This window comes from Rattus norvegicus, chromosome 10, assembly GCF_036323735.1.
Source record: "Rattus norvegicus strain BN/NHsdMcwi chromosome 10, GRCr8, whole genome shotgun sequence".
Lineage (NCBI taxonomy): Eukaryota > Metazoa > Chordata > Mammalia > Rodentia > Muridae > Rattus > Rattus norvegicus.
The window spans coordinates 70988322-71010693 of NC_086028.1; the positions used below are offsets into that span (position 1 = coordinate 70988322).

Below are 22372 nucleotides of genomic sequence, written 5' to 3' on the forward strand. Positions count from 1 at the left end.
CCTCCCTCCCTCCTCTGTTTCACTTGTTCCTCTCTTTCTTCCTCTCCCTCCCTCTCTCTCTCTCTCTCTCTCTCTCTCTCTCTCTCTCTCTCTCTCTCCTCCCCCTCCGTCCCTCCCTCCCTCCCCTATTCCCAATGGGAGTGTTGTTTATAGAGCATTATAATTTATAACTGAAGAGAGTGGATTTAATTTCAGTGGAGAGGCTCGCCAGCAGGGCGCCAGCCTGCAATCATATGAATCAGCAAGCTGCAAACTCTATTGAATGGAAAGTATTATCGCTGGCCACAAACGGACACTGTTTCTCCTAAACAACTCCCTTGGTGCAGGAAGACCTTGTCTTCATTCATCTATTTTACATATCTACTTCTGTTTTAATTTTGCCATTTCCTAAAAGTGTTTTCTCTTTAGATTGCAACTTTTCTCTAACCTCCTTATTTCCTGACCCAGCATTAGAAACTGCTCTTGTGTATTTCTGACTGATTTGATATCTCTCCTGTCCTGACTCCTTACCGTGTGTAGCTTGACTTTTCCATTTACTTCTCCTTCCTGCATACAACTCTTCTTTTTCTTTTTTAATGGGAGCTGTTAAATATGTAAATGACTCTATGATATTCCATTAGCATTAATATTGTAAAATGCTAGTCAGTTTCAATCACCTAAATTTTATTTAATCATGGATATTTTGTTTATATGCTTGATTTATTTATTTTTTAACATCTATGAGAAGATTTGTCTCCACGTCATACGGACATCTGGAAGATGATCTCTCATCCTCTGCAGGACCCATCAGTGTCTCATTGTGTCAGTGTGCTTCCTGTTGGGCCATATTTTGCCCAAGGGTTTCAGTCATGTCTCAAAGAGAGTGACAGAGTGTGCACATGACTTTCTGTGGTTGATATTTGTTTTTTGATTTAACCCACCATCAACCGCTATAATGTAGTTAAACTAAATCTCTGAGTCATTTTTAAAATCAAATTAGACTTAGCAGGGCTGCCACCCTCTCCAAAGTGTTTTACTGAATTTGTGGTGCTGATACAGTTGTTGGGAATTTAGGAAGTGAATCTTTGAGATTAGGCAGATCACATTAATATTATATCAAATATCAGGTTATCTGCAACCAGACTTCTAAGTATTTTCAACACTGAAATCTTCACAAGAAAACTCAAGTCACACAAAGAGCCTGTTAACTGACACTGGTGTTTGTTTGAAGAGGGAACACAGTCAGGAAAAAAATTCCTGTTTTCAAAAGGAATCTGTGTAGATGGTGGAAGCCGGCTTAGCCCATACAAACTGAGGGCCTTATGTTTTTTAAGTAACACTAACTAAAATACGAAAGCCAGGAAATGACCAAATTCTAAGCGCAAATATTTCACACGAAGTTCACAGTTTATTGTCAGAAATGCATTCCTCTCTGTGTGTATAGAGGAAATTCATATGTCAGCTTATATATTTTCTTGACACAATTTAATAAATTTAAACATGTTTCCATAACTGTTTGCATTTCTAGAACACACCTGTGAATTAATATGTATTCATAATCTGTGCCCTTTCAAGTCTAAGAGTTACAGTGCTCACGTTCACAGCTATGAGTAGTATTTTTTCCCTTTGTCTATGATTACTCAGTAAGGATTACACATAGGAATAGAAAATCAATATGTTTTCCTCTATTCATTTTCAAAATTAAATGTTGCTGTGGTTTAATATCAGAGAGGCTATACCCACTGTCAGCTTTGAGAGGTTATGTTTGGCTTATTTTTACATTCCTTATACACATGGGAGTAAATTTAAACAGAAATTAATCATCAACAAAAGTAAAATTTACACACATAAGAAATAATGCATGAAATGAGAGCGCAGTCTCTAGGGTGGTTTCAAGGGGACATCTTCCGAAATCCTCTGATTCTGGCGTTCAAAGCAGTTGTGAGTAAACCCACATGTTCTGTATAGGCGTTCAGTGAGTTGTTACAATTATAGAAACTGCAGTAACTGGAGAGCGGGAGAAGCCCTGTGCATCACTGAGGAAGTGTGGAGTCAGCGTGTCCTGCCTGGGCTGATGGTCGGTGGCTCACTCACTCACTCGATGGGGTGGATGCAGACTCCAGCTCTGAGGCCGGGGCAGAGGCCTTCAGTCTTAGCCTGTTACTTCTCGGAGGCAGGGAGGCCTTTGTGTCTTCACTTGTGTCCTGTGCTTTCTGTTTTATTTATTTTATTTTTCCCTAAAACCTGTCCCTTTCCACCTGAAAGCCATCATACTGTTCCTCCGTACCTCAATCTGAATTATTCCCACGTTCTAAGTAGAAGAGGCCATAAGAACTGCCAGTGCGGTCCTAGAGTAAGCAGATCAATTCTGATGCCTTGCGTGCTGGTTTCTATAGATGAGTGCCCATGATTTAAGTCAGCACAGCTGAGACTTTTATCCAACCGAAGTAAAAGAAAGTATGTGGTGGTTCTCTTTAAGTAAAAATAAAAAAGCCTAAAATGAAATTTCCTATAGTTATGCAGGATCTTTCTATTACTGGAGTCAGATTTCAGCTAAGCATAGGAAATTACTCTTCACTGATAGATGCTTTTTAGCCTCTACAGCTGTTTTGTTTTGTTTTTGCAGAAATAGCTGAGTGTTTTGGTGATCTGACTTCTTAACATATTTCTTTCTTCCAGAAAAATATTAGAAATATTCTGAGTAGATTTTTGGGAAGAATTTTGAAGTGACCTTGTAGAAGCCTTTACCCTAGTCCCAAAATGCCTCTCTCTCATTTAAGCTCCTGACATGGTTGGTCTCCCTGTTTATTACGTGGGGTCTTCGAGTACTGCTTGGGGAGAGGCTTGCTGAGCCAGCATGACAGACTCTTGTGTCTCCCTCTCTGCTGCCATGCACACACACAGGCCTGCACATACATAGGCCTGCACACACACAGGCCTGCACACACACAGGCCTGCACACACAGGCCTGCACACACAGGCATCATCTGTGCAGTCAGCCTTTGCTTTCATTTCTGAATATCACCAAGTTTTATTGGCCTTCACTAGAGCCTCCTTTTTTTTTTTTTTTAATTGCCTTAGGCTGAGGTTTACCAGTGTTTCAGACATCTAAGCCTCCAAAATATAGACATTAAAAAAGGGCCTCACTACTGACTCTTAACAGACAACACTGAGATCACTCTGGTTAAAACTGTGACCTTGAAGGGGGCTTCTGGTGGGAACGACCTTCCTGGTGTCTGCTTTTCTCACTTTTTGGAGCTTTGATGTTTTCCTGAAGCTGATATAAATGGCGGGTGGGGGTGTCTGAGAGAGGTGACTGACTGGCAGTCACAGATTAAAATACTTCTGACCCACGAAAGTAACCAAGTGCCCATATTTCTTCATTTAACGTGATTAATACCTTGTATTTCCACTGACTTTGATAAAGTGGCCTTCCTCTTCCCACCCAGCTCCCTCCCTCTGTCAACTCTGGGAAGGGTGAGAAAGCTACAGTCAGAACACTGCAGCTGCTGAGGGATAGCAAGCCGTAAGAGTCAGAGGCCTCAGTCAGGCGGCTGCTGCCTCACAGGAAGCTCAGACCACATTCAAATGGATATTATTTCATATTTGAAATCTGTACCTCAGCAGACAGGCTCAGCCTCAGATGTGAACACTGGGGTTTGGCTACCATGTCAGTCCTCAGTTTGTCATAAATGTATAATTACAGGAAATACATGAAACGTGCTAAACACTTCTTATCAAATATTGTTTCAAGAGCAGTTATATTTGCATTTGGAGTTTAGAAAAAGTCCTGGGGGTGGATTTTGATCGAGTTACAAGGTCCACTTGTTGCATTTAATGTAGAACAGTTGCCTCACTTTCATCACGCAGACCATAGTATTTTTAGTTTATTCTTTAAAAGGCAGAAGCGGCAGCAGAGTGTGCTGTGGTTCAAACAGTGCTGCTTGGTCATTGATGCATTTATTTTCTTCCATTTTCTTCCAGGGTGCACAGTTCTGAATGGAAAGATAGATGATGTCCCCAGTCAGGACACTGTAGTCATGGGTTAAAGGGCTACTTGGGAAGGTTATGTCAGCAGAGGTGGGGGTGTGGCAGGTCGGTGGCCAGCCACCCTCCACAGCTCCTGCAAATCCGGTTTCACGGTGCTTGAGCTGCTCTCTGGCTGGTTGAACTCATCCTCCCAGCTGACAGGTAACTCGTGGCCTGTGCTGGGAAGCATCGGTTCTGCCTTCCCAGGCTAGAAGGAGAGGTGCAGCACGGTCTGCTGTGACGGGAACAGTCAGTTACATTACTCTCCAGAGGGGAGACGCACACACTTGCTGGCTTAACTAAATTTATCCTCACTACTAAGAGACCCTAAACTTATGTTCAGTCGCCAGTTTAATGCCGGGCTGATTTACATTTGTAGACTGGCTGTATGTCTGATGGAGTATGAAGATGGATCTGTATGTAGACAGTTTGCCATCCTAAATGAAACTTAGAACCTGGTCTTGTACCATTTTATTCCTGCTTAGGGAAAAATTGAAGCTCCTGTAACTTTCCTGGTCATGTGACTGAAATACATACAGTGCCACGCCCGGTGCAGGGGCATGTACACTTCTTTTGGAATGGGGAGCCCTACCAAGAGGGTATAGCAGGTGGAGAAACACTCTTAGGAGAGGGAGCTCAGAAATGGCTCTACCAGTGTTCTTGCCAGCTAGGTTTCTTCATCCCCATCAAATGAACATTTGTCCCAGAAGACAGCAAAGACGAACTGGTCTGTGTCTTTTTGGAGATAGCCTGACGGACTGTTTATGCCTTTTCCCCATGCTGCAGGTGAGCAGGGTCATCCCAGGAATAGACCTTATGGGTATGGTTCAGTGGGTTTTTTGGACTCTGCATTTATTTTAGCAGACTTCTCTGATAGCATTTTGCAGCTTTCAGCTATTTTGTGTTGGGAAGAGAAATAATAAGTAAACCAGTTCAGGGCTGTTTCTTTGTGCAACTGACTGTGTGTCCTAGTGCCCTGCCAGGGGAGGGTGGAAGGAGCCGTGAAGGGCTCCTATCGGTGCCAGTGGAGAGAGTATTGTTTATGCTCTTACTGTGCCTCCCCTTTCTTGTTACTTAAGACATCAGTAGAACCAAGGAGTGTTAGAATTGTTCTTTAACACTGTGCAGACATGAGCCTCTCCACAAGTGTTGAACATCTTTCCCTGAGCTTAGTCACACCCATCACACTGTTCCACTTACATTGGTTAAGCAAGTTTTTCTTGAGTACCCAGAAACATGGCAGTGCCTTAAAAGGATTTGCCACGCTCAGTGTTTCCCTCGTGTGAGTGAGTCGCCGCTGCACATGTGGTAAATAGTATTCAATAACATTTTCTTCTGCACTAAATTTACTAAGGACTCCTCAGCCATTGGAAAAGAGGGGGATAACTTCTATTTTCTTAACATTTGAGTGATTTCAACCCTTTAAGTTTGAAGACATAACCACGGATTATAACTTCTAATGGGGAACTCTCCTGAGTCTTCATTTAAGGTTATTTTGTTCCACAGTCCTTTGGAGAGTGGGGCTTAAAAATTAGCAATGCTCTATTTATCTAGGTTCCAAATAAAAAGATGGGAAAAAAGAAAAGTTTTAATCAATGTGTTCATATTGACTGGTAGTTGATCCAACAACAAAAGGTGATTTTGGAGAAATATCAATATTGACGAATGTATAGAACTTAGAACAAGGCAATAAAGGTACCTTGAAATCATAGGCATGGATAACCTGAGATGCCTGGATGCTGAGGCGTGATCTACATCACTAAACATGTGTCACGTGATACTTACTCAGGATGGTTTTCATATTAGGGATGTTTCCTCATTTTCTAGTTCCTGTGAATCAGTATTCACACATAATAGGGAAGATATGCAGTTAGAACATGTTAGGTCCAGCATGATGTGTACTCTCATTTGTTTTGTTTTCCATTTTGTTTTTGAGACAGGATTTTTTCCAGGTAACAGCCCTGGCTGTCTGGGTAGCTGCTCTGTAGACCAACTCTGCTCTCAAACTCATAGAAATCCACCTGCCTTTGCCTGGGATTAAAGGCTTGTGCCACCACTCACTGCTGGCAGTGGGACACTCCTTTAACTCCAGCATTTGTAAGACAGAGGTGGGAGGATCTTCATTAGATGGAGGACAGCTTGGTTTGCATGGAGTTTCAGACCCTATCTTGAGGGAGAGGCGGGTGAGGAGGAGAGGAGAAGAGGAGGGGAGGGAGGGAGGGAGGGAGGGAGGGAGGGAGGGAGGGAGGGAGGGAGGGGAAGAGAAAGAGAAAGTGGTGTGTGTGTGTGTGTGTGTGTGTGTGTGTGTGTGTGTGTGTGTGATGGTAGGATAGTTTCGAGGACCATTGAGGAAGCTGAACCTAAAGTCCCCACCCTGGCTGTTTGGATCAAGATGTCAGTCCCTAGTTGGTTCTCTATGGGTGGTGTCTGAGCTGAGCCACCTGGGAGAATGCACATAGTAGTGGTGCCCGCCCTTGGGTTCTTACTCCTCTGTAGGCTGATTCCTACATTTACCTGGGATTTTTCAAAATGAGTCCTGTTAGTTAAAAATGTGCTTACATTAGAATCTTCTCTCCCAGAGAAAAAGTAAGCCTTTGGGATCCAAAACAATTAGCCGAATTCACCTAACATGCCAAGATCCTCTCATCAGGATGATTTAGTGCCCACAACTGTTGAGCATGGCCACTCAGGGCATTTGCATGATTTTAAAAAGAACTCTTCACTCTCATTACTTTCAGTAATAACAGTTGAAGGGACTCAAAGAGACAGAGCGTGCATTTGATAGATGAGTAAGCTGAGGTTTAAAGATGTTAAATAACTCTAGCCCAGGTACTGGGGCTGCTGGGAGTCCGGCTGAGGTGTCGTGGACTCCGCCCCTCCTAGTCCTGGTTCCTAGGAGCGCTTTTTTGATTTCCTGATGAGGCTGAGCAATACGTTTTTTCTGTTATGGCTACTTCTGTCTTTGCAAAAACAAAATGCCTTTTCTCCAGCCCCTTCTGGCAAAATATCAACATCACAGGCCTTAGTATCCCTTGTGTCATATTTCTACACCATAAAGGAGCTCGTGTGACTGTGACCTTTCACAAAGTCAATCCACCTCCTAGGTGAGAGTGTGCTTGCACCAGAGAGCCTGGTCCCCTAGCTCACAGCCCTGTGAACATACATTCATCTTGTGAAATAGATAAATATTTGTCAAATGCTTACTGCTCTTCGCCACGTGGGAAATAAGGACAGTGTATGTTTGTCAACTTAAGGCACCAAGGCATTTGCATCACTTCGATGATGAAGAAATAGCCCAGCATGCTGTGCTACTAGTAAATAATTTGCATCTAAGCAAGAGGTGTTTACACACACACACACACACACACACACACACACACACACACACACACCCTAAGAAAAGGGTAAAGATAGCGCCACCTACAAACAAGTCATTTTCGGCTCCTCTCATGAATTATCTCTACCTGTAGAATCTTCCATTCTTGAGACTTGAATATCACTATGAGTAGTTTTAAACCTCTAAACTTTTAAACTGGCTGTGGGATCTCCTGTGGTGCCCAGGATGTCAGGGACTAGGCTCTATAAAAAATATTCCCCAATGTAAATATTTTATATTCTAGTAGGCTGTTGGGGAAGGGAGAAATAAATGTCAAATGTAACTAAATTTCAAAGAGGAGCACATCTTAGTGGTGTCAAGAGTCCAGAAGTGGGGAACAAGCCCCGTTTATGAGGCCTAGGACTTCTGGGGACATCCTAAGCGGGGGACATACAGGCAGGAGGCTCGCCTGCTGGTTGCTTTCCTCTTTAGCACTGATGTTTCTCCCCACCCTCCCTCTAGTCTCACGTTTTCTGTGTGGGCCTCTCTCTCTTTTAAAACCTTCTTAGACACTCATGCGTACCTTGCTGCTGGAACCTACTTTCCAAACACTGTAGTAACTCATTTCATAACTCTTTAACATGTTCCCTCCTTTTTTGGTATACTGTGACACTGCCTGCCTTTATACAGGAAGAACTTAACTCACACAGAGATCACCCTCACCTTGTTTCATTTGCTGGCTTGGCTTTTCAGACTTCCTCTCCCCACTCCCCCCCTGGGTTTCTGTTCTGCTCTCTAACTTGGGTCTCCTGCTCTACCATAGTCTCTCCTCTGTAACTCTCCCACACTGCATGGTCCTTTTGATGATGCTGACACCAGCCCTACACCAGATTTGTTCCTGCAGCCTTTTCTGTCTCTCCCTTCCCACACATTTGCCTTTGGTCTATAGTTGCTTCTAGAAGAGTCTGTATCATTTTCTATTAGAAAGCAATCAGATGGAATTTAATCTCTTTTTAACAGCAACTTTGAACGTTCGGAGATTAGATCTTAATATTCTCACTCTTTCAAATATTTATGTTAAGTTTTCCTCCTGCCAAACTCTAGAATTCCAGAGTGCTTTTTCCCCCAGTAATTTAATTAGGCCACAAGTTTGAGGCCTAATGGTAGATCAAAAAATGCCTGCTATGCTTGAAAGATCAAGACAGCAAATTGATTACTGTTGTAGCAGAGGTTGGCAAATGCGGGCGAGGGAGCAGGTACTGCCCTGTGCTGTAGGATCTGAGTCAGTGATCAAGGTCAGTCTCAGTTCATTGACTTCTAAAGGCTCATGGTCATTGTAAATATAACCACTCATACCTTATATTGCAATTATAGTATGATACGCTTATGGAACGACTTCAGTTCACTTATGTCCTGAAACGTGTCAGATGCTGAACAACCTGTGAGAATGGTAGCTGATTCTGGTCATTCTGCCTAGCCCCTTACTGTTCACAACTGGATTAAAAAAAAAGACTCTCGCCTCCAAAGGTATACATGTAGGAAGATACTTTCCTTTATACGAAAATTAAATAGGTCTAATTCAGTATTTCATTGTTTTTTCAGATAACATATCACTTAAAATGGAATATATTTCATAGTAAATATAAACACCGAGCCACTAAAAATATTTTTTCTCAGCAATTCTAATACTGCTTTTGTTCTTCTCAAATAGTACTGTAAACTATTTTGACATTATTGACTAATAAGTCTACTTTTAAAAGACCTTTGAGGGGGCAGGGGAAAAAAAAGAAAAAAAAAGACCTTTGAAGTATTTCACTTTGAGCAGTATGACATAAATATAATCTTAATACTTTTTTAAAAATCTAGAATGAAAATAGTTACTATATTTGTGCCTTACATAGAGGCATAGCCTTTTGTTGTTTGTGCCTAGATAAGCTAACTGTCCTATGCGATCGGACCGCTCTGCGTAAGCATTTTTCATTGTAGGAGACTCTCCGTGCTAATCTTTGTCAGTGAATCCCGCATCTGAAAAATCATTTTTCCATTTGTTAGACACATGTTAAAGATGGTTTGAGTGAGGGGCCATAGCGATGGAGCTATGGAATGTATTCATGTGGTGTGCTGAGAACTCTTGTGTGTTCTAATAGTGACAGTGCTAGGTAATACGTTCATGCTGGTGTGCCAAGAAGTCTTGTGTGATGGATCATTTCCTCGTCTCACTTGTAGTACACTTTGCTCCTTCCAATTTGTATGTTAGTTTTTCTGAAGTAAACTTACTACTATGCATTTTCTAAGCATTTATTGATTTATATACAGAAGTGTGTGAGCCCTTCAACAAGTGCAGGTATGGGGCTTGCCTTTCCACTTGGTTAAAAAAACTACATAAGCATATGATATAATGCTCTGAAAAGTATTGGGTACTTGAAAAGAATTAATGATATCCCCCTCCTTAAGATGGGAATTAGATGAAGTGAATCCTGAATGGACAAAGGGAAGCTGGTGTCCCGGGGCATCTTAAGAGTTCATGAGCAAAGTGTGTAAACTGAGGAAGAACATAAGGGCGAGCAGACTCCCACGCGTGCTCTAGAACAGTGGTTCTCAACCTGTGGGTCGAAGGACCCTTTCAGAGGCCTCGCCTAAGACCATCAGAATTGACATGTTTACATTATGACTTAAACAGTTGTAACATAACAGTTATGAAATAGCAGCATAAATAATTGTATGTTGAGGATCACCACAACATGAGGAACTGTGTAAGGGTCACAGTATTAAGATTGAGAATCAGTGCTTGAGAGAGTCACAAACAGGATCCTATAGCCTTCAGCTATCATGGTTCAGCATGCGAGAACCTACTCAAGGCCTAGGAGAGAACTCATATTGTAGAATATCAGAGGAAACATTCACTGGCAGGACTGTCATTTCTGTCACACCATCCAGAAAGAAGGTTTATGTCACAAAATGGGCCAAATTTTTTTCAGTTTTCCCTAATGCCACTTAGAAGGAAAACATCATAATTAAATTGATCTAAACTAATGACGAAGTGGAAATGTAAGCGTCTCTTATGTCTATAGTTCCATATCCCACAAGTCTTTAAGGCTGAGACAGACTACCCGTGTATGGATACAGGCTCATAAGCCAACACGTGTTAAAGGGACTCCTGAACACATATACACACAAATGTACATGCAATCTCTTTCTGTGTGTCTCTCTGTCTCTGTCTCTCTGTGACAGACACACACACACTCACACTCACTCACACACACACACACACACATATACACACACATCTTGATATTTTGATCCTCACACACACATGTGAAATTAAACTTCATCAGTTTTAAAAACATTAGCTCTTAGTGATCAGCTCCTAGAATGTCACACTTGAAGGCATCGTGCTTTTGCGGTGTGTAATACAGCAGTAAGAGTTACCATGCTGCCTGGAACTTTGTCCTCCTGGATCGGCATAGCCACCATGTGCCCTGACTCTCTGACCTTTGGATTCCATGTCTAAGATCAGGTGGTTTTGCCTTCCTGTCTAGCTTATTTCACTTAGTATAATGTCGTCTTTGTTCATCCTGCAAATGACAGGACATTTTCTTTATCCTTCCATGCACTGATGGGTGCTTAGCTTGGCTGCGGAAACTAGCGCTGCCCCAAATCTGGGAGTGCACATATCTCTTCAGCACTAATTTCATTTTCTCTGGGTATGTGCAGTTGTGGTATTGCTTTTGTATGTTTAAAATTAAGGAGATGATCAAAGTAAGACATTATGAGCATTTAGCTTATTGCCATAAAAATAGATTCTTCTTTCTTTCTGTGTTCAAAGGAAGGGAGAATGATGAGAAAAAGTTTTATGAGGAACCCAGCTGATAGATGAGGCACATTAGCTCATACAGTGAGCCCTAATTTCATTTAGCCTCCAATTTTTAAAGTCCAGTTGCTCAATTAGGATGGTGGCAGACCTCCATGGACATGGAGTCTGCAAGAAGTCTTTGGCAAAGATGGTTTGATAAGCGCCATGTGGCTCCCAAGCAAATCGGATCTCTTGATGGGGTTGGAAGGTAGCTGAAAGCCTCATAGAGTGGCCCTCTGTGTCTGACGCTCTCAGTGTGTTGTGTCGGAATCTTGGGTTTATACCTGTTTTAGAAGCCAGCACTTAAGGCCAGCAGCTCACATAAGTGGTCTGAGTGATTAGACATGGTACAGAATTCTCAAGGAGAGGAATATTTGACTGCCACCTCCCACCCCTGTTCAAAGCCCATGTCATTCAGGTAGCAAATTATGTGTTGGGAATCATTTCACAAGTGGTAAAGTGTTCTTTTCATGGTGCTTCCGTACTGGGTTAACTCACACCTCCATCAATAGTGCCTCTGTGTGTCCCGGAAGCAGTTACTAACACAAGGCAAATGCTGGGAAGATATTTTGAAACTGCTTATCTGACTAAGGATTTAGGTCACAGTGCTTCTCTTGTCGCTGAGCCTGAATACCTGAAAGCACCTTGGGGAGGAATTGTTTATTTAGCTGACAGCTGCAGGGGTTCAGTCCATCATGAGGTGGCAGGATGGTCAGGTCACCTCACAGTGCACATAAAACAGAACTCGAGGGGCTGAGGAGCATGGACGTGACCTTCTAGGGGATGTGCCAGGTGACCTCTGCCTTTGAGTGAGAACCCTAGCTCCCAAAGTTTCAGCAACCTCCTAAAGTGGTGCCTCCTGGGCAGAAAGCTAGTGAGGAACAGTGCATTTCCAAACTATAATGCAGAATAGATGCCTATGCAAAGCTCCATCCCAGGAAAACCGTGGCCACTACATTGATAACAACAGAAAGAAATTAGTCAACTCCAGGATGAAAGCCTAGTGTGCTGACCATTTAAGGAAGAGGTGATAATGCCAACAAAACTGTGCACACCCTTATTCCTTTGTTACTCAGTGACAACTTTACTCTATTTCCTGATAGCAAAATATTTGCAAGCGAAAACACTAAAAGAGAAAGAAAACCTAACCCCCACGTAGCTAAGTCTGCTCTTCTCTGTGTGACAATTATTTTTTTCTGAAATATTGATGACAGTTTAGTGATAAACTTGTTAGCATTTTTAAACTTTGGGTTTATTTGTTAATTATACATTTATTTGTTCATTCATTTTATATTCATTTGTGTTGAGGATCTCATACATATGTGAAACTTATCTTCTACCCATATGCTACTCAACCAGCCCTATACATGTCTGAAAACATTAGACGTGTGCCTTATATGTGCTCTAGCCATTATATTCCCAAGTCTATAGCTAAAGAATAGTGGGGGGCATGAAAGGGTAGCATCTGGTCTATTTGTAGTAGTCAAGCCCTGAAGCAACTGAGATCTTCATGAGCAGGCAAATGGGTGGAGAAATTGCCATTTACCTATAAAATATAATACTATTTAGCAATGAAAATGGCTGAAGGGATATTTTGAGATGGTTTGGGGCAGGCTGGTCTTGGACTTTGATGTTCCTACTGAAGAAAGAACTTGAGATGGTGGATACAAGAGCATAAGTGGATCCCAGATCACTAAGGAGCCTGGATACGTGCTATCTGGTTGTGTCTGTGAAGGTCTAGAAGAAGGTAACTAATCGATGATGAAGGAAACAGATGATGGCTCCTGGGTATAGAAATAGGGAAAGGCTGCTGTAGGCACAGGGAAGCTTTTGGCCATGGGCATGATCATTGCCTGTATAGTGGTGATGGTTTCCTGGTGTATATGTGTAAACTGTACACTTGACATACATGCATGAGACCAGTTAGATTGCAATGCCATTTTAAGATTTGAGACTTTTTTTGGACCAATTGACCCAGGGGGTCTTTCAGCTTATATTAAGTATTGTCTACTCATAGTGCCTGACTTGATAGCAAACCTATCCATCATAGGACAACTAAAACCACAGGAATTTTCATTCTAAATAAATAATTAATATAAGCGTTTGAGGGCTGGAGATGGCCAATACCAAGAGCACTTGTGTACTTTCAGAGGACCTGAGTTTAGATCCTTCATCCAGATCAGCTGATTCCCATCTGCCTGGATCTCCCTTCCAGGACATCTCACACCTTCCGGTGTCTGAGAGCACCTGCTCAAATAAGAATGTGTACGAGACAGTATGTACCCAAATCCCTTCACTCAAATGGTGGACACAGGAGAAACTTTGTTTAAAGCCATCCTGTTATGTATAGCATGTTTCAAAAATAAGAAAAAATAGTGATGAACACAAAATAATCTTTACATATCACAATTAGTATATGGGTAACCTTTTGCCCTCTGCCAGTACGATAAGACAGCCATTGCGCATGTGTCTTTGAATGTTTCAATTTGTTTTGCTTTGGACTCTTCAAATGCAGATATAAATTCCAGTCATTTTTTTCAATTACTCCCCCAAATGTGCAGGCTCTGCTCTGTGAGTTCCCTACCCAATCTGCTATTGTATTCTATGTCTTCTGCTCAGACATTGTGTTTTGAAATCTGTAATTGCAAGGTCTTTTATCCTTTTATTGGTTTAGTACTTTAAGTCCGAGACATAAAAAAGAAGACTATCAGTGAAAATCAATTGAAATGTAGTTAGATGAAGATCTGAGGCCCAAGGCAGGAGGCCGAGCTGCCGCATAGTGTAATCAATTAGGACCCTCCAGCTGCGTTCTGACTTCCCCCAGCCAATCTCTTTTCACACATTTCCTCCATTAGCTTGACTTGAGTTCTTCTTCTTTCTTAATGTGAATTATGATGAATGAGATTGTTGTTATGCATGCAGAGATGGGTCATTATCCTACAGAAGCCAGGCCGTGCCAGCATTCTGCTGTCAGAGCTCCGTGTGCCCACTCGCAGTGCAGCAGATTTATCTGTCTCAAGCTATGATTGGGAAGCTGTAGTCATTGTTAGCTAATTTGCTTAACAGTGTTGCAAAACAAATTTGTTACAATACAAAATTGTTTTGTCTATCTGGGTAATTTACGTGAATTTTAAGTTAGCTGTAAAATGAAAGAATATAATTTATCACAGTGTGAGATGACTTTTTTATGATGTAAGGACAACTGTGGCTTAAGATTTCAAAAAGTAAAAATAATAATAAATGATGTTAAAATCATCTACAGAAATAGGCTGAAGCTACAAATAGGAGTAAGTGAAGCTTATTATGAGTCCCACGGTGATAATGCTTTAAATAATACTGTTTTTTTTTGGACTCGGGGAGGTCAGGAGGTGGAAAGGAATTGCTCGCTTTGCTTTAGTGTCCTGCATGGCTTAGATGTCACCTGGAAATATTGTCTGTCAGCCAAACATTAGCATCTTTTATTTTAAAAATATATGTATGTTTTATGTATGTATAAATCAACCCTTTCAAAATACCCATGGGGTGGCAAAGTAAGAATGGTATCAGGGGCAACTGGTGAATGTTTTATTTTATTGTTCCCCTTTCACATCCTCTAGGCACAGAAAAATACATTTTTTGTTTGTTTGTTTTGGTATTTCTTGCTTTGTTTCTTTAATCTGGAATAGGTTGTCAGTACGACCCTGCCCTCACAGACATCAGCCTGTCCGTAGAGTATTTATGTTGTCTGAACAAGTGCATGACATGAAGTGGCAAAGGGGGAGCTTGTGGACTCAGCCCCTGGAAGCTGAGGGTTGAAGTGGCCTAGACTTTGAGACCCCTTGACAGACATCTCTGTGCTGGGTGCAGAGTTTGGGGGAGGAGCTCTCAGAGCCAGGAGAGTTAATAAACACCAAGAGCTGTGTTCATCTTGTAGCTTTACTGAGGCTTAATCTGTAAGCTTGATTGCCCCCTAACCCCTCTCCCGCCTCTCCCAGGGCTGCAGGGGCTTTATGGCAGTATTAGTGGCATCTTGCCCACCACTGGCTTTAGAGAAATCATCCAGCATGAGAGAAAAGCAGAGACTGCCTGTGTGAGCATTACCCCAAGAATATCGTTATGGCCTCCTGGGCAGGCAGGTTTCTGTTCTTAGTACAAAACTACAGGCCAAGTGTCACTGCCTACAGCCTACCTTGTTCCTGCCCTGGTGGCATCATCATAAGGAACAATTCACTTTAGATACCTCCAGGAAAATATTTACTCACATTTCCTGTAGAGCCCTTTGTGTATGCTATGTCGTATTTTATAAGTATGGACCTGCAAGCCTTGGCTGGGTGGAATTCCTTGTGAAACATGCACACAGATTTTCTGTGTAATTAATTCTCGGTATTGAGATGGAGTCAGAGACCAGATTGCGTGTTCCCCATTTTGCCAAACATCGTTAAGTTATTAGTGTGAGGGACTTGTTGTGAAAGACCGATTAAGAGCTCAGAAAAGCCCGTGTACATTTTTATGTTAATCCCACGCGCTTCCCAGTGTTCTCTCTCCTCTTTCTAATGAGGAGTCTGAGGAGATGATGTAGTATTTCATATTTTAAAATCCTGGAAGACAGAAAATGATTATGCCTGCAGATGAGATTAAACTGTTCAGCCAACAAGCTGCCATAAATAAGTAAACACAGAGCCAATTTATATGACCCTGGGAGCCAACGGGTCGAGACAAACCCAGCTTACACTCGGCAGGCACCGTAGTCAGAGGGACCAGCAACCAGGCTCTCAGAATCCCAGGCTTGGTGCGCAGCTCTCCTGGAGAACAGGTGTCTGGCAGCAAGTGAAGTGCATCCTCCAGGGATACACTGCTTCTAGGAGACAGTGGTATAATTTTTAGGGTGACTGGAGAGAGCCCACAGAGGGGCCAGAAGGTCTGTGAGGCCGGAACCTCACCCTGTCTTTTTTTTTTTTTTTTTTTTTTTGGTTCTTTTTTTCGGAGCTGGGGACCGAACCCAGGGCCTTGCGCTTCCTAGATAAGCACTCTACCACTGAGCTAAATCCCCAGCCCCCTCACCCTGTCTTAATACCAACAACAGTGGTAACTGCACCCAGTCAATGATGGCTTGGTTTAGCCTTTTAAGTTGTATTATTATGTGTATGAAAGTAGGAGTGTGTCTGCTGGGGGACTTTACCATGGGAAGGGGAAAAGGACTGTTTCTTTCTTGTTTGTTTTTGACCATTCACCTCACTGATTATCCGTAATTTTACCCCATTTTTAATTTTACTTCATTTTGATTTTTAATTGACTAATAGTTTGGACATAGCAATGCACACTCAAAGTGTGCAGTTTGATTTATCCATAACCTTTCAGCATCATGTGACCACACAGCACAGTCTGAGCACACTCCTTTCACACCGTATTCCCCTGTGCCCCTTACACAAAGCCCTGTGCCTGCCCCTCCCTGGGCAGACACTGGGTGGATTTCTGGCCCTGTTTGTCACTCTGGTCATTTCCCAGACACTTTTGTCTGTGGAACCATACCATTTTAGTCTTGTGCTTCTGGCCTTTCCCACGCTGTAGAGTGCAGAGTGCTGCATAGCATTTTCTACTTCCGGTTCGGACCCTATCAGCTTAGCGTCTTTGGCCTTTAAATTTGGCTGGAATGTGTAGGCTATGTTCTGAATCCTTCCCTTTTACTTTCAATATCAGTTTAGGGGGAAAGATGGCCTATTTTCCTGTGAATTCACACCAAGAGTCACATTGTTCAAGGACATCTCTCCCTTGTAAAGGAATTGTTAGTTACTGTGGTGGTTGTTATGGCTAAATAATCTGAAGGAAGCCTCTTGGGGGAAGACTTTAATTCGGGCTTAAGGTGAAGATAGAACTCACCAAGGCAGGGAAGGTGCAGCAGAGTCCATGGCCCCAGGATTCCTGTCTGGGAAGAGGTAGAAGCAAAAACAGAGTGCTGGTATCCAGTGGCTTTCCCAGAACGTTCTCTCACATATTCAGTCTGGGACCCTATCCCAAGAGACAGTGCTGCCTATATTCCGAGCAGGACTTCCCTCCACAGTTAAATCTGTGAAGGAACACCCTCATCAATACTGCTATGACGATCTCCAAGATATTGTGGATCCAGGCAGGTTGACAATGGAGATGAACTGTCACAGAAGTTTTTCTCCCACTGACCTTTTTGTTGTGATCCTGGGCTGGAAAATAACTTTATTTGAGTCCTCTCCTGTTAGTTACTCTTCTAGGGTTTTTAGATAGAAGTTTTTCTTTTAATTGTCATTAAGCTTTTATAAAAAAAATTTTCTTTCATTTAAAAATGTGCAATATCTTGTTTTTAGAAAAGAAACCTTTAACATCTTCTTGTCCATGTTTCGGTTTTTGTGTGGTCCAAGTTCACTATGACCAAGCATAGGGGCATTCCCTTTCAACTATCTACTTAGGCGGTGGAGGCAGGAGGACCATGAATTGAGGCTTGCCTGGGATGCATAGAGACAGAGCTTGTCTCAAAACAATAAAGGAAAAGACCTTGTTAGAACCATGGACTAGACCTTGACTCAGTATAATATTTAGATAACTTTGCTTTCAAGTCCATGTGGCTTCAAACTAGTGAGAAATTGCCTCCTGTTTCTGTAATTCAGAAGCAGATGTATCTCGCTCGTTGAAGCTGAGAGGGAGTGACGTGTTCCTATCCACTTTGTGTAGACGAGACTCAGGGCTCTTGGTTGTGGATTAGAGTCTGTAGTCTCTGTGAAGTATTTGACAATATGCATATGGTACCATGGGGACATGTTAGGGAAATGTCTAGAACTTGATGAAACTGCAGAAGGGCAGCGAAATCTATGGATTCATGAGATAACAGCTGATTTCAGAAAGACATAATGGTCAGCATTGTTGGAGTGCTGGGAGCCTAGCCAGACACATAACCTAGGCTCAGGAAAACACTGTCCTTCTCAGCCAGAGCTCACTGGTTCCAAGGTTTCATACAAAATAATGTAAGAAATGCAAAGGTTATAGGCAAGGCAGGTTCTGAAAATGTGAGGACATCTCAAACTGTCAGCAAGGTGCTACCCATAACTAAATGAAAAGAGATCATATGGAAGAAGGGTCTTAACTGAATACCATTGGGACCGGTGGCGTTCCTTACTGATCAGACATCGGCAGACAAACCAATATGATGTAGTTAACAGAGTGTCTGGCCAGAGTCTTAGAAGGAAGCAAGACCAGTCTTTCCTGTGGAAAACCTGAGTATCCACAGTCACCTTCACTGACTTTATATGACACCCTCCCTCAGAGAACAAGAGCCGACCATTTTCATGAGCAAATTGTGCAGATTATGAAAGGAGATTTTATAACTCAGTAATGACACAATAATCACCACAGAAGATTTTAAGATCACAAGAAGAGTGATGCTTTGTCACTTGCTGTTAGGAAAAAGGATACCAGATGAGAATGGCTCAAATCAGAGTTTGACAGCACCAAAAGTGGGGAAGGTGGGGAGAATCTTTTGAGTTTTGAATGGTATATTTTCTTTAAGAATAGTTTTGTGTTTTCTTCAATGACAACTGTCCACATGTATATGAGTCTGTACATGAGTGTCCCTGTTAGCTTCAGTCACACACTGAAAATATCTCAACACTTCATCCATGCTCAAGGGATGAGCAAACACTGAGATCTGTGACTACTGGATTTATATGGAAGCTCTCTTCCACAATCTCTTCTTGGGTAGCACCTTGCTGACAGTTTGAGATGTCCTCACGTTTTCAGAACCTGCCTCCTATAACATTGGCTTCTCTCACCTTATTTCTTTTGAAACTTTGGAACTAGTCAACTCCAGCTATGTGTAGTATCCTAAGCCTGGGTGAGATCCATGCATAGGTAGAGAGGGGAGGAATGCCGATATGTCCATAAATGCGGATAAATGTCAAACATTGTGCTAAAATGAAAACATACACATAAAGGACTATAATATGTATAGTTTCATTCCTATGAAAGTCTAGAAAAAGCAGTGCTGTAGAGGCAAGAGCTCTTATCCAGAGTTCGATAAAGGACTATTGAGTTGGCTTCCAAGGGCATTGGTGTGGTCAGGATTGAGCCTTCTCTAGATAAGGCAGCAGTCACTCCCTGAAGTTTTCTCTGGAGTAGCTAACAGGCTAATGGTTGGAGTGCGGATCCATATCCCACCATGTTCTTCTCTTCCGTGACCATGCTGTGACCTCGCAAAACAAAAGTTAGGGGACGGAAGTAACTAACTGACAATTACAGTGGCTGATCCACTCCAGTTTAAATAGAAGTGTCCTCAGTTAAAATATGGTTCATTCATCGGTCAAACTGTCCTTATTTCCTTTAATTGAGTTAAGATGGACAAATGAGAGATGTGTGCAAGGCAAGGAAAAAAGTCCTTTCACAAATCACTGTTCCTCCCTCTGCGTGTAAAACGAATCAATTAAGAGCATGTCACAGCAGCTTTGACTCTTGAGAAGTCCTAGCACAGAAATATTTGTTAAAAAAAAATTATATGCCTGGCTGGAAAATTAGTTCCCTTTTACAGTTAAACACAATTTAGTGTCATCTGTTTGAATTGTGGTTAATTTATAGTCTGTGTTTCCATTTGACTACAGTATTAACCTTGTGCCAAGCAAATTCCCTTGATTTTCCATCTCATCTTCAAGTTGGAAATTTCAGAGAATAAGCAAAAAGCATAGTTCACAGATGCACAGGTTGGCTCTATATTGTCCTTTTTTCTAAACAGTATTCCTTGAGGAGAGATGTGATAAGAAGATACCTTTACCCAGATACTTTGAGAGATGTCTTTTTTCTTTCTAGTGTGCTATGTAATGTGGGTTATTTTTGAAGTCATACACAGTGTGTAAGTGTGCTTTGTTTTAAGATGCATATTATTTGAAGTAGCCGCCTGTCCCTGTACCTTCGCTTTGCCCAGAGCCAGCTCTGTTTATGATTCATACTTTTCCTCCTTGTCCATGGGTTTTCCTGCTGTCTAAATTCAGTCATAGATGTGCTCATAATTTGTTCTATTTGTTGCTCTGAATTTTTTCCAGAAGTGTTTATATGGTATACATTTGGCTGGGGTCTAGGTGGATGAAACAAGCTTTACTTGTTCAAGCTTTTGAAAGTTTGTAAGTGCTTTTGCTTTCTACATGCAGACTCAACTTGATAATCGACTCTTAAGATTTGAAATGTTATCAGGACATCAGGATAGGCCCTTCACTAAGATATGTTAAGAAGTCACTCAGAATACTCCCGATATCAGCTGTTCAGAGATTCCTGGGTTGGGTCTCTGCCCCTTATGTGCATTCATTCTCAGAAAGGTTTCTGGGCTATCTCTGGAAGTCTCTTGTCATTGTCCTTATAAAGGACCAAGCCTATAAAGAGAGCCAGGATATGAATTATTGAGAAGCACTGCCTGCAGGCACAGCCACCTTTTATATTTTCCCTTATTTTTCTGTCTGAAAATTCTTCATCTTTCAGTTCCTGGAGCTGAAGGGAATGCTTTTCTTCCTTTCACGATAATAAATAAGTAGACTTTTAAACCCAAGGCAGGAAACGATACCATGGGCTGACATGTTCCGGGTTATTTATTGATGATTTTGCTGTTGGCAGTATGAAGTATGTGTCACTTGTCATTAGCAGTAACAATTTCAGCACATTACATTCTTTTTTATTTACTCTGGTGGCAACATGTTTCTGAACAGGGCTACTAGCTGTGGGTCAAGAGGTCAGACTTTGAGGTCAAGCGTAGATGGGTCACTTGCTATTAACCTGGGGTTAGCAGTTTGTGGGGGTTTCTTGCCTGTGCTGTTGTTTTGCTTAACAGATTTCTTCCTATTTTTGTGATGTGCTGGATTAGTTAATCTCACCCAGTTGTAGACTGTTTCTCTTCTTTGGTCTGAGTTTTTATCATCAAGGTATTTTTCTTTCTCATTCAAATCCCTTTCTAGCCTTTATCCTAGGCCATGAAGCAGTGCTAACTCTATGGTTTAAAACCTTTCCTCTCTTTGGCATCCAGATGCCAGTGTTCAAATGCAGTTATCGATCTGGATTTTCTCTGCACTTCTACACCAAATAGCCAGTGCAGAGCAGAATTTCAGGGTTACATTCATTGTCTTTGCCCAAGTCTCTTTATTCCTGCAGTTTAAATAGTCTCCAGCTCTTAGCCTGGCAGCTCCTGTTGCAATTGAACAATCTACTCATGGGACTCTGGTATATAAGGAAGCCCCTCTAACTACTCTGCAGAGAAAGGTGTCGTCCCTTTCAGTGCATTTGTCTTTGAAATCTGTCTGAATGGTCAGAGGCTTCTGTTTCCTTACAAGAGAACTGGCAGACAGTGCCTACTTTGTGTGTGTATAGGCCACCTGTGAAGAACTAAGTGGACTTTAGGTCTTTTGTACCAACATTCTTCCTCTTGGATCTCAACTTATCCTATTACTTGAATTTTTATCTATCTTTAATAATTGTTCTTAGTGATGTCCTTTCTCTGTATAATCTCAGCAGAATACACATCTTACCTTGTGAGTAAGTGCATAGTGTATGCAACGTGGCACAATGCTTAATGTACAGCTTGTCAGAGGGCAGTCCTGAGAAGAACGTATTCACAGAAGGGGAGACAGACAGACAGGCAGAGTGAACCTAGGGTTTATGAATGCTAGGAACCCTAGTCCTTATTAAAATATTAATATATTGGACTTATTTATAAAGAATTTTTGTTGCAGTTCTATACCCAGCTAACATAATCATAATCATAATCATTTCATACAGTGGCAAGAGCTGACTACTGTTATACTCTTTCTCAAGAAGTGTGTTTTGGTTTTGTGAGACTATGTATTTGTTGCCTAGACTGATATGCAACTTTGAGATCGAGTCATCCTCTCGCTTCAGTAGCTAGGACTTCATTACTACTCCAATGCCAGTTGAGATCTTTTAAAGGTATACTTCACCTTGGAAATGTAAGTGTAAAAGGACTGATAAAGAGATTATAGAATCATGTTGATGATTAACTTTAAATGTTATGATAAGGATAGCAGCAGCATCAGTGTTACAATGTATTCACCCATGACATTTATGATGAGGAGGTTATGGAGATGCTCAGTGGCAGGAGACCCATACTCAGAGCAAATAGATGCTGAGTAATGTGGGCAACTTGGGCCTGGCAGTTAGAGTACTGTGATGGCTATTTCAGGGACTCACGTACTAGGTCATACTCA

General features: G+C 41.8%; 2 protein-coding genes across 16 annotated transcripts in view; one reads left to right on the forward strand and one right to left on the reverse strand.

The window, feature by feature from the left end:
- Positions 1–22372, reverse strand: part of LOC134480843 (large ribosomal subunit protein eL21-like) — a 1068210-nt gene that overhangs the window by 380153 nt on the left and 665685 nt on the right. The window lies entirely within an intron of this gene.
- Positions 1–22372, forward strand: part of Bcas3 (BCAS3, microtubule associated cell migration factor) — a 459409-nt gene that overhangs the window by 277238 nt on the left and 159799 nt on the right. The window lies entirely within an intron of this gene.